The 14,750-nt window shown below is 42.3% G+C and overlaps 1 protein-coding gene across 2 annotated transcripts in view; it reads right to left on the reverse strand.

Moving 5' to 3' along the window:
- CREBBP (CREB binding protein) overlaps nt 1-14,750 on the reverse strand; it is a 126,999-nt gene that overhangs the window by 73,638 nt on the left and 38,611 nt on the right. The window lies entirely within an intron of this gene.

Raw genomic sequence — 14,750 nt, forward strand, 5'->3', positions numbered from 1 at the left:
AAGCAAAAATCGTTATTTCCTGGGAAAGCTTCACAGCGATTATAAATTAAAGGCTCATTCTACACACTAAGGCAGAAGACTAACGAAGCTGCTCCCAACAGCTACCTCTATTCCCTCCTCCCAAACATCACTCCAAGAGCCGGCGCATTCCCTCAGTCACAGTCCTCAGCCAACTCTCCCAAGACATTACCAAAACCAGTGGCACCAACACATTGCAAAAATCATTTGGAAACAAAACCTTCCAGAGTCACTGACAAAGGGGAGCTCCTTCAGCTTAATCCTGAATTACTCTGCAAGTAATTAGTTTCTTTCAGGTTTTCCCATCAGATTTAAACTAAGTCTCCATTAGTTCACAATGCACAGTAGAAATACTGACAAAGAAACAATATAGTGTCTGGGATTTGCTTCAAAATAACCTACTAATGAGGCGAGCAGTAGTAAAAGGTAGTAAAAGGAAAGAGGCCCAGGTGACAAGTGACAGGCATGCGCACGGGGGAGTTGTTTTATTACCCTCTAATGTTATACATGTTTGAAATTTTTTTAATTAGAGAAATAAAACATATAGTGGATAAAGGCAAGAGCAGGAAGGAGGAACCCTCACCTATGCGTCTACAAACCAGGGCCTGTGGCAAATCATGCAATTCTCCTCCAGGCAACAGACCCAGGTTGGATTCCCTAGGGACACCTCAGCTCCAACCTCCACTGGAGTGAATCTGGGAACTCCCTAACTGATGCTCAGCTGCCCCTTCCGGAGGAACAGAGACTAATCATTAAGAAGCTGGCTTTTCTGATCACCAGCCTTCGCTCTTTCACAAAGTTATTAGCATTCCACTAGCTCACTATACATTTCTGGGTCTTGGTGCGTTTGATGTTTGGAAACAGGGAGGAAAGGGTTCTCCCAGTGAAGATTTCTTAGGGCAGGGTGTTCCCATTGAAGAAATCGTGCCTGGGTTCTCTCTACAGCCTCTTAAAGTGACTGCCACTCCAGCCCATTCAGCCCGATTAACTTACATTCTTACTATAAGCGTCAAACCTCACCTGTGTCTTAAACAAGACGAATTGCATTACACACATTTCTTTCAACTCTAAAATTCTAGGTTGCAAACAAATCAATGCTCAACACAACTGACCCCTTCCTGCTGAAATGTCCATGTAAAAACACAAATAAAACCAAACTAAGTGTAACCGAAAAGATCTTGTTCTGTGCATTTCCACATGCACAGGTGGTTTCCACATGTAGCCCTCACAGCTGACATTTCTCACCTTTTTGAAAATAAATATATTCTAGCTGACACTTTTGCCCTATTTGCTTTACTTGAGTAAATGGAAACACATTTAAATTCAACTTAAAATCAAGTTCAATTTAAAACAGAAACAAATTCTTCCAAAAGCCCACTAATTAGACTCAACTCAATCAAGGCAAGATACTGGTAGTTCGGTTAACTCTAAACATAAACGGCATTTCTGATTGTCAACTAGGTTCAGTTGTTTTCTGGAACTCAGACCTGAAGCAAGAGTTTGTGTTTTTAGAAAGTATTACATTAAATTAACTCCTTGTAACAATTACTTCTCTCAGAATTTCTGTTTCATAGCATAAAATCAAACTTCTAAAACCTTTTTCTTAGAAAGAGGCCCAAGAACTTGGGGGGGGAATGTAGTTACGATTTCCATTTCTTAAATTTCATTTTAAATTTCTCTACTAAGACCACATATTCAGAAGACACATCCATTCAGGTTTCCCGTTATCTGAAAGTAGAGTGTTCCTATGAAAACTTTCATGAGCCCAAGTGGCCTAAAGCGAAAAAGCAATTACAATTAACTTACATGAAAAACATTTTGAGCATTCCCAATCCCCCCGAAATAACCTACCAAGTAACACATAAAACCTAAAGTAACACTAACATAGTAAAAGCAGGAATGACACGATAAATACACACCACGCTCTACACACCCACCAATCCCCTCAAGGAACAGACTTTCTATTTTATCCATCACTGGATGCCCACTAAAAGGGACCACCTGGCTGCTAGCAGAACCAGCAATAATTTTGGTAGCTTTCTAGATTCTTGTTCTCTGCATGTGTGTAAATAGTACAAATGGTGGATGCGGGCAAGTTCCATGCACACACAATGTGTTTATTTCATTCACCACAATCAAAATGCTTAATTACATCCAGTTTTACGGGAAACTTAACACCCTCACGAGCTCCCTTAGGCTTTTCTGATACTTTTTAGGAGACACAGCTTGCTAATGGATGAACATAAATCGAGAGAAAGCCCAGATGCTCACAGACACAATTCAAAGCTACAGCGCTGGATGCTGAGATGCGGAGTGCGGTTCCTGACGAAGGAGCTTGGCAGGGCCGCTCTCGAAGTTCAGGGTGTGTGCTACCTCTGTAATGCTCGCTGCAGAACAAACTCTGAAAGCTACTTACACTTTTCACCTTTTTCGTAGAAGTGAAAATCCTCTTTGGATTTCTTTCAGTTAGTGAAACAGGCACTAATGTAGGTCTTTCATAAAAGCAGTGACGTAAACATGAACAAAAAGTGGGGGATACCTGTACTCACCTGCTGTGAGCCAAGCCGGTTATGTGTGGAGGCAATTTTCCTACTTGGCATGGAGTTCACACCTTATAACCACCAATTTGACAAACAAGAAAATCCAGGTCACTTTGGAAGTTTCTAGCATCAACAAACCACAGTTGATGACAGCTGGGGGTGGGAAGGAGAAGTAACTTGTCCTTCCAGCCACACCAACAGGCCAAGGTAGTCGCCCCTTGAGTGTAGAGAGGGAAATACATACCAAGGGACCGAAGGGCTCCCAAAGGGATCCTGTGGGTCTCAAAGTTCGCCCGTTTCAAAAAACCTATTTCTAAAACATTGTCAATTTTTTTTTGACGACATCTGTATGATCACCTTGCAGGGTGAAAATGGGGCGGGTGTGTGTGGTTTGTCTGGTTGACTGGGAACTACTTGCCTGGTGAACTTCTGGGCAAGGCACTTTCTTCTAACTGGCTGAACCAAAGTGTTATGGAGTGTGCTGCAGCACTCTGACTTCATCAGGAAACTTTTTTGGCCTTTTCTTCTCTTTCCTTCCAATAGTGAAGGAAACCATCTCAACATGGTCTTGATCCTCATGGGGCAAGAACCAGGGTCAAGTCAAATCAAAGACCACAGATGGCAGGCAAGGAACACCAGCTCTCCGAGGGCTGATCACACGTTTAAAAACCAGGAAAACAATCCCTTCCTCAACCTACGACAACATACACACTCCGGAGATGAACCACAGCGAGTGCAGGCTACCTGTCGGCGATCAGGGCTCAGGTCTCCTGGTCCAGGGCCAGCCCCAGCCTCTCCTTAACCAGTCAGAGTTAACAGGGGGAAGACCAAACAACAGTCCTCCAACAGGCCACTGCTGCCCAGCTCCCAAGTAGGGTCCCAAACCATCTCCTGGCAGACCCTGGGAGAACCAGAAGGCTGTTCTCTAGATTTCTGAATTCCTGTTTTACAACTACTGTCCTTTGATCAGACTGAACATTGCCAAGTCGAGGCTAACACATATTTTTAGCATCAATGCTCATAACAAAATAGTCACATCAAGATGTCTAATCCAATTAATAAAAGTCTACATATTTCTCCTAATCTCCTGACAGTTATTTGAGAACAATGTAATAAACTTGGTCTTCTTTTCAACTGAAGTTTATCAGAATTTGGTTTACGGCTGCTTGAGAACCCCATGTAATCTTTTTAATAAAATTCAAAAAATAGAACAGCAGAAATAAGCAACTGTTAAGTTGATAGTAAATTTATCTAAAATATGAAATTGAAGCCTATACAATGAATATTTACATTCTGCCTCATTCAGCAATAAACCCATACATGTTAAAATTTCCTCTTCCTCTACTCTTCCAGAGCCCCTTTAAACGTTTAATTCAAGTTCAAGCTCAGAAAACGGGAAAAGTGAACCATATTAAGTACCTAAGAAGGCAAGCTCTCCTATAATGAAATCTAAATTAAAGATAGCCTTACAGATCTATCACGTTTCCCCATGAAAAAGCATTCTTGTAACCAAGTGTATCAATCAATCGTTTGAGAACCATAGTCTATTGTCTGTAGCTATCATTTCAACAAGAGAATGAAGACATTAAACTAGAGTCCCGATGAACAAGGAAAGAAAATAGGTAAGAAAGAAAAAAAGTACTAGGGCCAGATGTGGAGGCCTACCCCCACTCCGCCCCAAGGATGGGGATGAAGTACTAGCCTTAGCATGACTCAGATGCGAGCTGATGAGGAAACCTCTTTAGAGTTTAGTTTAAAAAAAAAAAAAACTGGAAAAAAAAAAGAAAAAAGGGAACATGGCCTACATTAGCCTTTATTACCGAAACAAAGCGTCTGGGGCAAATTCCAGTGACAACACCTGGTCCATCAATCAAAAACTACTGAAGTTATGAGCTGTGAGCTGCCTGGCAAGTAGGTGAGTGACATCTATCCACAGAAGAGGGGCAAGGGTAGACGATGCTTCTCTCTACTTGACAGACGTGCCATGGAAAGTACAAAAAACTACACGACTCTACGGCACTACTGTCACATTAACACTTATGACAGTCCATCCTGAATCTGTCTTGGACACGAAACCAGGATCAAACTTACCTTCCTGGACCATACGTTTCCTGTGCCCCTGGACCCCGGAACACAGTGGGTGTTTAATTAGTTCTTGGGGAAGGAATCAAATAAATGAACTGTAAGAGCCCCTTGGAACAACAGAAACCCCTACAGTGGCCCTGAAGGTAGAGGCGACTAAGGAACTCTGGGCATCACCGTAGCCAGGCACCAATGAGGGTCACCATCGGCAGGAGAGGGGACTAGGAGAGGCAGTAGTACCGGTCTCCTGTCTATCTTCTAAACGTCCATTATGAGGACTTTCGCTACTAGTTGGAGTGGACAGGCAGTTTTACAGGATGATAAGTTTTTGTCCCCTCACAGCATATATGGGAGTCTGGTCTGGCTGTAAAACAAGTCCTCTGTGCTACATCCACTGGGCCAGCAAACCGTTGGGCTCTGGTATAAGGTCCCAGATGTGCCCCAACCCAGAGCTTCCCAACAGGTGTGCTGAAATACCGACCATCAGACGCAGTGGTCACCTCTGGCTGCTAACAGCCTCCTCTGCTGACCTCAGTGTGTGGGACAAATCTTTTCATTTTCTACTGTCATGCTATGACAACTATCAATATATTAATAAGAAAACAAGCTTAGGGCTCCCAAAGAACAGGTAGACTCTCTCCACTAACCTGTAGACTCTCTCTACTGTTCACCTAACTCACCTCATCAAATATGGTAGTAAACTGAAAACCAAAGAACTGACTAGGATTTAAGAAGAAATGGTAATGACATTGAAAGGTTTAGACCAAATTAAAAGGGTATAAGAATGGCTCATCGAAATGTAAGTTTACCCCCAGAGTAGGTTTCTACAGCAGTAACAAGCCAAGTGCCCATTTTCTTGCTCCTCTGCAGTTAGGGCCACGGTAGGTGTAACTCCTCTCCCACAACCAGCAGCCCGAAGTCCCCTGGGATGAGGCCCGGGCAGTCCATGGAGTGTGTGCGCTGGGGGTGGGAGTGTAGGTGGTTATGCCTGTCCAAATTTTGTGTGATGTGCATTTTTGAGAGAAAAGATCCAGTATTAGATTTTCAAAGAGGGTCCTAAGATCCCCTAAAGATTAAGAATGGCTGCCCTTGGGGAAGCAACCCCCCCCACACACCCCTCACAACTCTAAGGGAAGGGCAAGCTTTCCCCAGTCTCACACCCCCCTGCCACCTACGGGCCTTTTCCAGTAGACAGTTTCCAGTCTACGGACGTCAACCACTCACGTAAACCACCATCCTCACAATGAACTCTCCCCAGTATTATATCCAAATGCACGCTGACGAGAAGGATCAGATCACAGCCATTTATGAGCTAAAAGCCTGATGGGGACACGCGGTTTGACTAGAGGAGAATACCTGGAACAAGAGGGAAAGAAAGGATGTACAGGACCCGAGGACAGCCAGAAACACGCTTCCACTTCATGATTTTACTTAGTTGGCCAGGCCTTCAGTAATGCTTTAAGTGGCAACAAATGCTGAGTTTGATGTGGTTTTGATGAGACCACTAAAGACATTGTTTTTTCAAAAGCTGGATTCTTCAGCAGTTTTCCTCACACCTTGATACACACTTAAAAACCACACCACACAGCACAGCCATCAGAGGAAGTACTGCGGGGGAGCTGGGTTGTTACTGATACTGGCCAGAAAACAGAGAAAGGAAACAAAACCACCTTCAGCAATAAGCTTAGTAGGGACAATTGGACAGGACAGAATTTTCAGCTGGAAGGGTCTCAGAGAGTTTCTGGCTTAAAACATAACCCTTCGTGGATGAGGAAAGGGTGGCCCAGAAAGCTAAAGAACACAGCAAATCGGCTGGAGAAGTCCCCGCGAGGTGAGGCTTGTCACTCCTTTCAGAAGCAGAACCGTGACTCCTCCAAGCACACCTAGATTTGCACACACGTGGCGCCTGGACAGAGATAGACTCGGTCCACAAACAACAGGTGCTAACGCCTGTTTTGGAAAAAAACAAAACAAAAATTTTATTGGAACACAGCCACCAAGAGATTTCATTCAGAGAAGTAGTAAGTGCTGTGGTTAAGTGTGTGGACTCTGGGAATATTCATCTGGTCTGAGGGTGTCTCTGCCTCTTGCTAGATAGATATGTGACCTGGGGCAATTTAAACCTTTCTGTGCCTTGGTTTTATTACCTATAAAATGGAGATAACAGCGCCTCATCTGTGGCTGTGTAAGGATTAAACAACTTCATATACACGAAGCACCAAGAAGAGTAACTGAGATATAGTAAGTGAAAACGGTGTTGGCTAGTATTTATTATTATTTGGCTTTGGGAAGAAACATTTTATACTAGATATAATCTTTCATTAAGTATGCTTAAAGTAATTAATAAAATAATGAACATTTTCCCAGAGGCTACGTGCTTGCGAGGAGTGGTTCAAACAGGTAGGAGCAGAGGTAGAGCCAGCTGGAATTACTGGCATTTGATTATGAGACATTTTCAAGGAACATGATATAAACTTTATAACAAAAACAATCCTGTGCATTTATTAGTTGTAGAAATATTTGTAATAGACAATCATTTTAAAATTGTCCTATTAGATCACAAATATTCCCAAGTATTCACTTAGATTGTTTTACAGCTTTAAAAACAATACCTAGATTGTTCATTTCAAACTTAAAATATATCATAAGCATTAACTAACATGTGATTAAAATACCCTAGCCTAACCTTCCTAGGTTAAAATTGAAATGAAAACATAGAGGAATCAAACAAGAAAGTACATTCCCACAAAAAAGAAATTGTTGAAATTCCCACTTATAAGTGGGCCATGACATAGCAACAAATGTTCCATTTCATGTGGCTTTGACCTAACCCAACATGTTTATTAAAAATTAAGTTTTTAACATCTTCCTCCACATGTTGTTATACACATAAAATCACAAATTCATAAAAGGTGTGTAAAAACAACACAATTTAGTACACCACGAGCAAAATTTGCCAATAATTTGAGAGCCAGAAATACTCATTCTTTTCAATGACATAAAGAACCAGAACTAACCCGGAGTATGGCCATATCATTTGTAAGGCCCAGAGCATTTTCTCTTGGCAACCTACTATTGTTGGGAGAAAGCCAAGAAAAGCAGTTTTCATGGAAAGACATGGCTGTATGCAGTTGTCTGCTGTCACCCACTTGCTCTTGGAATGCTTCCAGTAAATACCTCAACTTGGCGAAGAAGGAGTAAGTAGAAATATGCAACAGATCATAGCGCCACAGACCTCACCTGGCCATTCAGTCACCTGTAGTAAGAGACTGGGCTGGAGACCATAGAAACATGAGAAGCCCACCTCTCACTGGACTCAACTCTTACAATGTCAACTTTGAGAGTTCAGGGAAACACACAGCTCCCAAGTCTGAACGTTCATTTCCCTCAGACTGATACATCACAACACCAAAGAGATTATATTATAGTGGGAGATGGAGATGGGTGAAAGCACTTAGCAACTCTCATACTTCCCTTGGATGGTACTGACCAGAATGTGACTCAAAAAGTAGGGTGGAAACTCCTAAAGGGGAGGTGACAGGATAGATGATTGCTGAGGCCTCAGAAATAGTGCCTCATTTGTATTCACCCAATTGCTCTAGAAACTTCTAGTAACAAAATCAGTACCCTAACACTGTTGGCATAGCTGGGTGGGTCACATCAGTAAGATACACCAACTCTCCAAGGTGCAGTCTGCATTAATTCAAAAGCAAAAGCACCAGGCCAAGGTCAGTAGGGAAAATGTTTATAATCCTGGTTTTGCCACTATTCAGACGTGTGACTGGGAAAAACCTCTTATCCCTTCTAGGTCTTCCTCATAGTTCTCCTCAACTGCAAAACATGAAGCAATTAACGACCATTAGGTGATCTGTAAAGTTCCTCTGATCCTAAAAACTGATGAAGTTTTTTATTTTAAACAAGTAGTGCTTTAGTCACATGAGGTTGGTACTCCTGGAAGGCCCAGCTACTTGCAGTCAGTGACAACTGGGGACTTGGACGCCGTTCAGCCAAGTGCCTCACCAAGGCAATGCTCCCTGTGGGGTGGCCAGTGGCCTGTCCAGGAGACCAGAGATTTTGTAGGGTACTCCCTGCCACCCACAGTGCACAGGGCCCAGGCTTTCCATAGCGCTGCATCCTCTAGACCATTTCCCAGAGTGTGTCACAGACAATACCGCTAAGGCAAGACGAAATAATCTAAGAGGACGGTGATGAAACTTAAATCGATTACTTCCCCTAATTCTTCCAAGTCCTAGTATCTTTTTAGGTAGAGAAGCAGCCTTTTAGGATCGAGTACTCCTTTCAAGTAAAGCAAAGCCAAGGAGAAACAAGAAAGAAAAAAAGATGGTAAAATAGGAGAGAAAAGAGAAAAAGGAAAAAGCATTTTATTTCATAAAGAGTGAATTTTTATAAAGACAAATTTTATACAGGTAATGCAGGAATTCAGGGGAAGGAGAGGTAAAGCTGAGACTGCAAAGAAGACTTCAGGGAAGAAAACCTATGATTATTTCTAGTAAAATTTAAAGTAGAAAGGAAGTTGACATTTCAAGAGAATTCTGCTTCTCCTCTACATCGGAGCAGGAAAACTGAAGCAGCTCTTGACAGACAGGCTGTGAGCTTCACTCTGGGGACAGGAGACCCACACGTGGAGACGAGCCCCAGGAAACAGGTGTGAGGATGCTAACTCACAGCTTCCTGAGGTCTCCTCCTAGCCAACCTCCTGGGCCTCAAGAACCGGACCAGCGGGAATAAAGTAAGGTCCTGTCCAGCTTATTAAATGCCATAAATCTCAAACTGTGAAACACACTCAAAGACTTATCAGTGTTTCGAACACACGTGGCTCTACTTCTCACCAAAAATGGAGTCGTGTGAAATCCTAACAAAAATATACTCGGTGCAGTAAAATGTTCTTGGTCATCCCACTGGTAAGGAGGCAGGGCAGGAACAAGGCTTTGGGGATGCCCAGAGCTACCTTAACCTCCACGTATTCTGCACTTCGTTCTGAAAGATAAAGGTGAAAGCACCTGGAACAGGAAAGTAAGCAAGTGGCAGTGGTATTAAAACTAAAACAGTTATTTTAATGTAAAAGGTCACTCATTACTAACAAGGGCAAATGTTCCTTGTGCATTATGATTTTTCAAAAGGGTACAAAATGTATAACCCCCATAACTAACACTGTGTGTATGCACGGACCACACAGAAGTGCACGTACGTGCACACACTGCAAGAAAGAGAAAACACCAAAATATTACACTGGTAACTATAAAGGATTTACAGGTGATTATTTTCTTTTTCATATTTTCTGTATTATTCAAATTCTCCACACAGTGCATTATTTTATCATAAAGAGGAAAAGTTGTTTTTTAAAGCCATTCTCTGCTCAAACATTCTGACTGCCCATAATGACAAGATGACCCACTGTTTGGCTGCACAGCTGTACTTAAAATATTAATTTAAGCTGTCACTGAATAAAACCAGGTAGATCAAACTGATTATGACTGCCAGAGATTACTCCCGGGTGGTAATTTAAATCCAATTCACCCTGGTTATAACATGGCTCTAAATTGTCACACTTTGCTCTAATGTATTATACATGTGACCAGAAAAAAGCCTGAACGAGGGTCAGCCACTCAGCCATTTACACTATTATTTGCAGAGAAGGCTAGAAGGAGGGAAAAGAGAAGCAAATGTAGCCAACCGCCAATCAAGATATAAAAAGCTGTATGTGTCTCTAATAACTTATGTTTATCAAACTGGAAATTGCATGGCTGACTCCTGGTACAATAAAGGCACAATTATCCTGCTCTCTACTCTGGCTCATAGTTCAGGCAGCAAGGAATACCATTTCATCCAGATCTATCTGGTGGTATCTGAGCTTTCTATAGAGAGCAACAAGCAAGAGAGCAGATCATGAGGAATTTACCAGAATATGCTTAGCGCCCAGATAATGAGGTGCATTTGTAACTGGTAAGTATCTATGTTAAAGACAGACCTTTCCCAGCAAGGAGACGACCCAGCAGCCCAACTCTCACTGAAGCCTATCTGCCTCCTAGCTCTCTCTCAGCTCTTAGCAGTGATGCTCTGACGTCTGGGACAATGGGAGTTGCAAAGGCTGTGACAATACACATGCTACCAACCATGAGCACTAAGCGTCTTCCAGGAGGGAGACTGGGGGGTGGGAGGCATATGGCGCACAGGGCCACGTCCTCCCAAGCCCAAGGTAAGAGACACGAGCGACAAGGAAACCAGATGTGTACTGTCAGCAGGTGGCACCAACACCAACTGCTAAATGGGAGTCTGAAAGGGACAAATGGCTCAAGGGGTCAAACCTCAGCTGGTCTTGAGAGGCAAGCTAAACACTAACAGTAATATTCACTGTGGTGGGGGCTACTCTGCACCCTCCCCATGAACCAGAATATGGTAAGACACCTCAGAAAGAGGTTTGGGTATCCACCAGGCCTAGAGAAGTTATTCTATCTCTACTCAAATATCCACAACACTAGTAGGACTCACTGACCAGCCATCTGGCTGGGAGTTGACTGATAGATCTCAGGTATCAATTAAATGAACATCAAGACTGGAGAGAGCAGGAGTAAGCTGGTCATTAACGCTGCTGATCACTCTTAAAGGAGGTAAGCACCGTCTCAGAGAGCATCACTTGCAACATGGACAGACAGGAGCGAAAGCTGCTATGATCTCCCCAATCAGGTCTGGACAGACTGACCTGAGAGTCAGAGCCTCCAGTCTTCCAGCCACGCTCACCTCTCCTTCAATGAACCCACCTGCAGCTGCAGCACACCTGGGTGCAGCCACACCCTGACAACTCAGTTCTATAGTAACTCTCCAAGCAAAATGTGCCAGGTTTTCAGGGGAGAAAACAGCTCAACACCCTCCCCTCGGTCTGTCCCTTATCTCTATGCCCCAGTGCTTCCCTGCGTACCCGTCCATATGGCTGCTCATTGCTGAGATGCCTGCACAAAGGGCTGCTCGCACTTCCGGTTCCCAACTGAAATGAAATAGCACATAGGAAAACACTCTGAAAACCACAAAGCACTGTGCAATCTTGAGGTGGCTTTGAGATCTCTTTCCAAAAATAGAGCATAGGAAACCTCTACCATCAGGATTCTTTAAAGCGAATAGATTTTCTACAATACTGAAAATAGCCATGCATTCTAACTATACCAACATACAAAGTCAATAATTCTCAGACGATGTTTGAAGCTGGCATTTCCCTGTATTATCTATTTCTTGCCTTGTTCTAGAAAAGATTTAAGATGGCTTGTTTTCCAGTTCATTCTTCATGTACTTGGCAGAAAAACATGAAATGAGTAATATGGCTCATTATTGAGGGCATGAAGCTTCCACTTGGTAAATAACAAAGCAACCAGTGCAATCACATTACTTCAGCTCATGCACTGTTTTTCAGAAGCCACAAACCAAAGTGCCACATTCTTATCCTAAAATATATAACAACATGCACAGATGTCCATATATACAACTATGGCCTTGGAATTACAACACACTGGTAACTATACAACCCAATGCACCTCCTGAGTAGAAAATGTCATCAATTCACAGCTGAGACGAGGTGCTGTTTAGAGCACTCCACACACCTGCCTCATTAGCACATTCAGGAAAGGTGCTCACGTCCCCAGCAGACAACCAAAAAAAAAAAAAAAAAAAGGAATATTTGCAGAATGCATTTTACCAAGCAAATCAAAGATGATCAAAGAAGATACTTGAGGGAAACTCCTTTTGTGAGCCAGTACATCTTTATCTAAAAAAAAATCACTAAGACAAAACTCCTGTTTCTGAGATTCAGCCACATCCATTATTTGAACCTCTTGTAAGAGGCAAAGTTCTCAGTGTCATGTTTACCTTCAAAAGAATGCACAATAGAGAAAACTGTAATAGAAAAAAAAAATACAAGGAACAATTTAAAAAGTCATGAATAGAAGTTATAAATTAATTAAAAGTATATTTATGTTAATACTGCATTTCTTTAAAAAGCAAGATGAATATGTCATCATGTATATTTAAGATTTTTAATCTGCTAAATTTGATTTCTTTTATTTAAAAACTATGAAGAGGGACAGCCGGATGGCTCAGGTGATTAGAGCGTGAGCTCTGAACAACACAGTTGCTGGTTTGATTCCCACATGGGCCACTGAGCTGCGCCCTCCACAACTAGACTGAAGACAACCAGCTGCCGCTGAGCTGCCGGAGGGGTGGCCGATGGCTCAGTTGGTTAGAGCGCGAGCTCTCACCAATGAGGTTGCCGTTCAATTCCCGCATTGGGGTGATGTCATGCTTATGACACACACCCTCGATATGTGACAAAAATGACACTTTATCAGCATGGTCTTTCTTCGATGACCCCAGAGCCCCCAGTCTTATCGTGAGAAAACATCAGATCCCAATAGTGGGCATCCTAAAGACACCTAACCAGTCCTCCTCAAAACTGTCACGGTCATCAAAAACAAGGCAAGTCTGAGAAAGTATCACAGCCAAGAGGAGCCTAAGGAGACCTAACATTAAATGTAATGTGGTGTCCTGGATGGTATTCTACAACAGAGAGGACTTTAGACAGATTTCTCCTAGAGTTCAGTTAATAATAATGTATCAATATTGGTTCATTAATTGTGACAAATGTACTATATATACTAACGTAAGATAATAATTAGGGGAAACAGTGTGGGGGTGGGGGGGGTGGCGGGGAGATATGGGAACCCTCTGTACTATCTTCCAATTTTTCTGTAAATCTAAGAATGTCCTAAAAAATAAGTCTACTTTAAAAATGGAGAAAATTTGATAAATATTAATATGTGTTAATTCTGACTAATGGAAACATAGGTGGTGACTATATTGTTCTTTTGTGTGGTTTGAAAATAAACCCAGAAAGTCACACACCAAACTTTTCTTTGCTATAGTAGTATAGTATATATATAAAAAAATTTACACATCAAGATCACTTTAAAAAATCACATTTAAAGAAATAATAATTATGCCGACCTCCTGCATGTGAGGTAAACACACAATTCCACCAGCCAGAAAAGTGACTTCTTTATGGGTCTTGCAAACCTGCTTGGCTGAATTACTGTTTCAGACTGAGAGCCACAGCCCAATCAGACCACGGCACAGTTCACAGTATACATGGGTGGTGTGTTTCTAGAAAGGTGTAAGCAGTAAATCCTTCCAAGCAATGAAAAATACTCCTGGGAAATTAGACTCACTCTCCAAGTTACCTTTTCTATACATGTTATAGATGGGGGTTAAACCTGATCATACGCAGAAAATTACCTATTATACACTTCCCCACCATATTTTGAATCTTGCTGTACATATAGTACAGACAAAATGGTGTAGTAGAAAAAGTACAGACTTTGGAGTCAGACACAGACGGTTGTAAGTCAGAGCCTGCCACTTTCTAACAGGGGTCATCCTGAATAGTTTCCTGGGAGGCAGGAAAGTGGCTCCGAATATTTTATTCCATGTGTGTGGCCCCGACCTCACAGGATTATAAACAAAGTGAAGCGAGATCATGTTGCAAACCAAGCAACCAGCACCGTGCCCAGTACAATGGGCACTCGAGAAATGTCACTCTTTGCCTGTTCTTACTATAACTCGGGAAGAGTAAAATTGATCATTGTTCATAACAAGATCATACTGAAATTTTATATAATTCTGGAAAATGCTAGAAGTATTGCATAGGAATCAACATAAAAAACCTGAATGTTTTAACTAGGTGACAGGTGGACAGTAAATTACTGTCTACAGTAAATGTAACTCTTCCCAAAATACTGCAGAAACATTTTGCAGAAGTCAATCCTTTAAGTCATGCTCTGGACCCATTTACAGAGAATGTTAGGTTTAGCACTTCCCAACTTTCTACATTGAACAATGAAGAAATAACAGAGATCACTTCTAAAGTGTGAACTATCCAGTCACCAACGGGCCCCAGTATACCCCCTAAGGTAAGCTCACGTCATCAAAACGGACATCTCCCAGAGCCCAGAGCACAGCTACGGCACCCCTACAGCTGGTAAGAAAAGCCCATCCAGCGCCCCACTCCCAAGACCTCCCCAATCAGAATTTGCATCTTAACAAGATCCC

The sequence above is a fragment of the Rhinolophus ferrumequinum genome (assembly GCF_004115265.2).
Source record: "Rhinolophus ferrumequinum isolate MPI-CBG mRhiFer1 chromosome 15 unlocalized genomic scaffold, mRhiFer1_v1.p scaffold_54_arrow_ctg1_1, whole genome shotgun sequence".
Lineage (NCBI taxonomy): Eukaryota > Metazoa > Chordata > Mammalia > Chiroptera > Rhinolophidae > Rhinolophus > Rhinolophus ferrumequinum.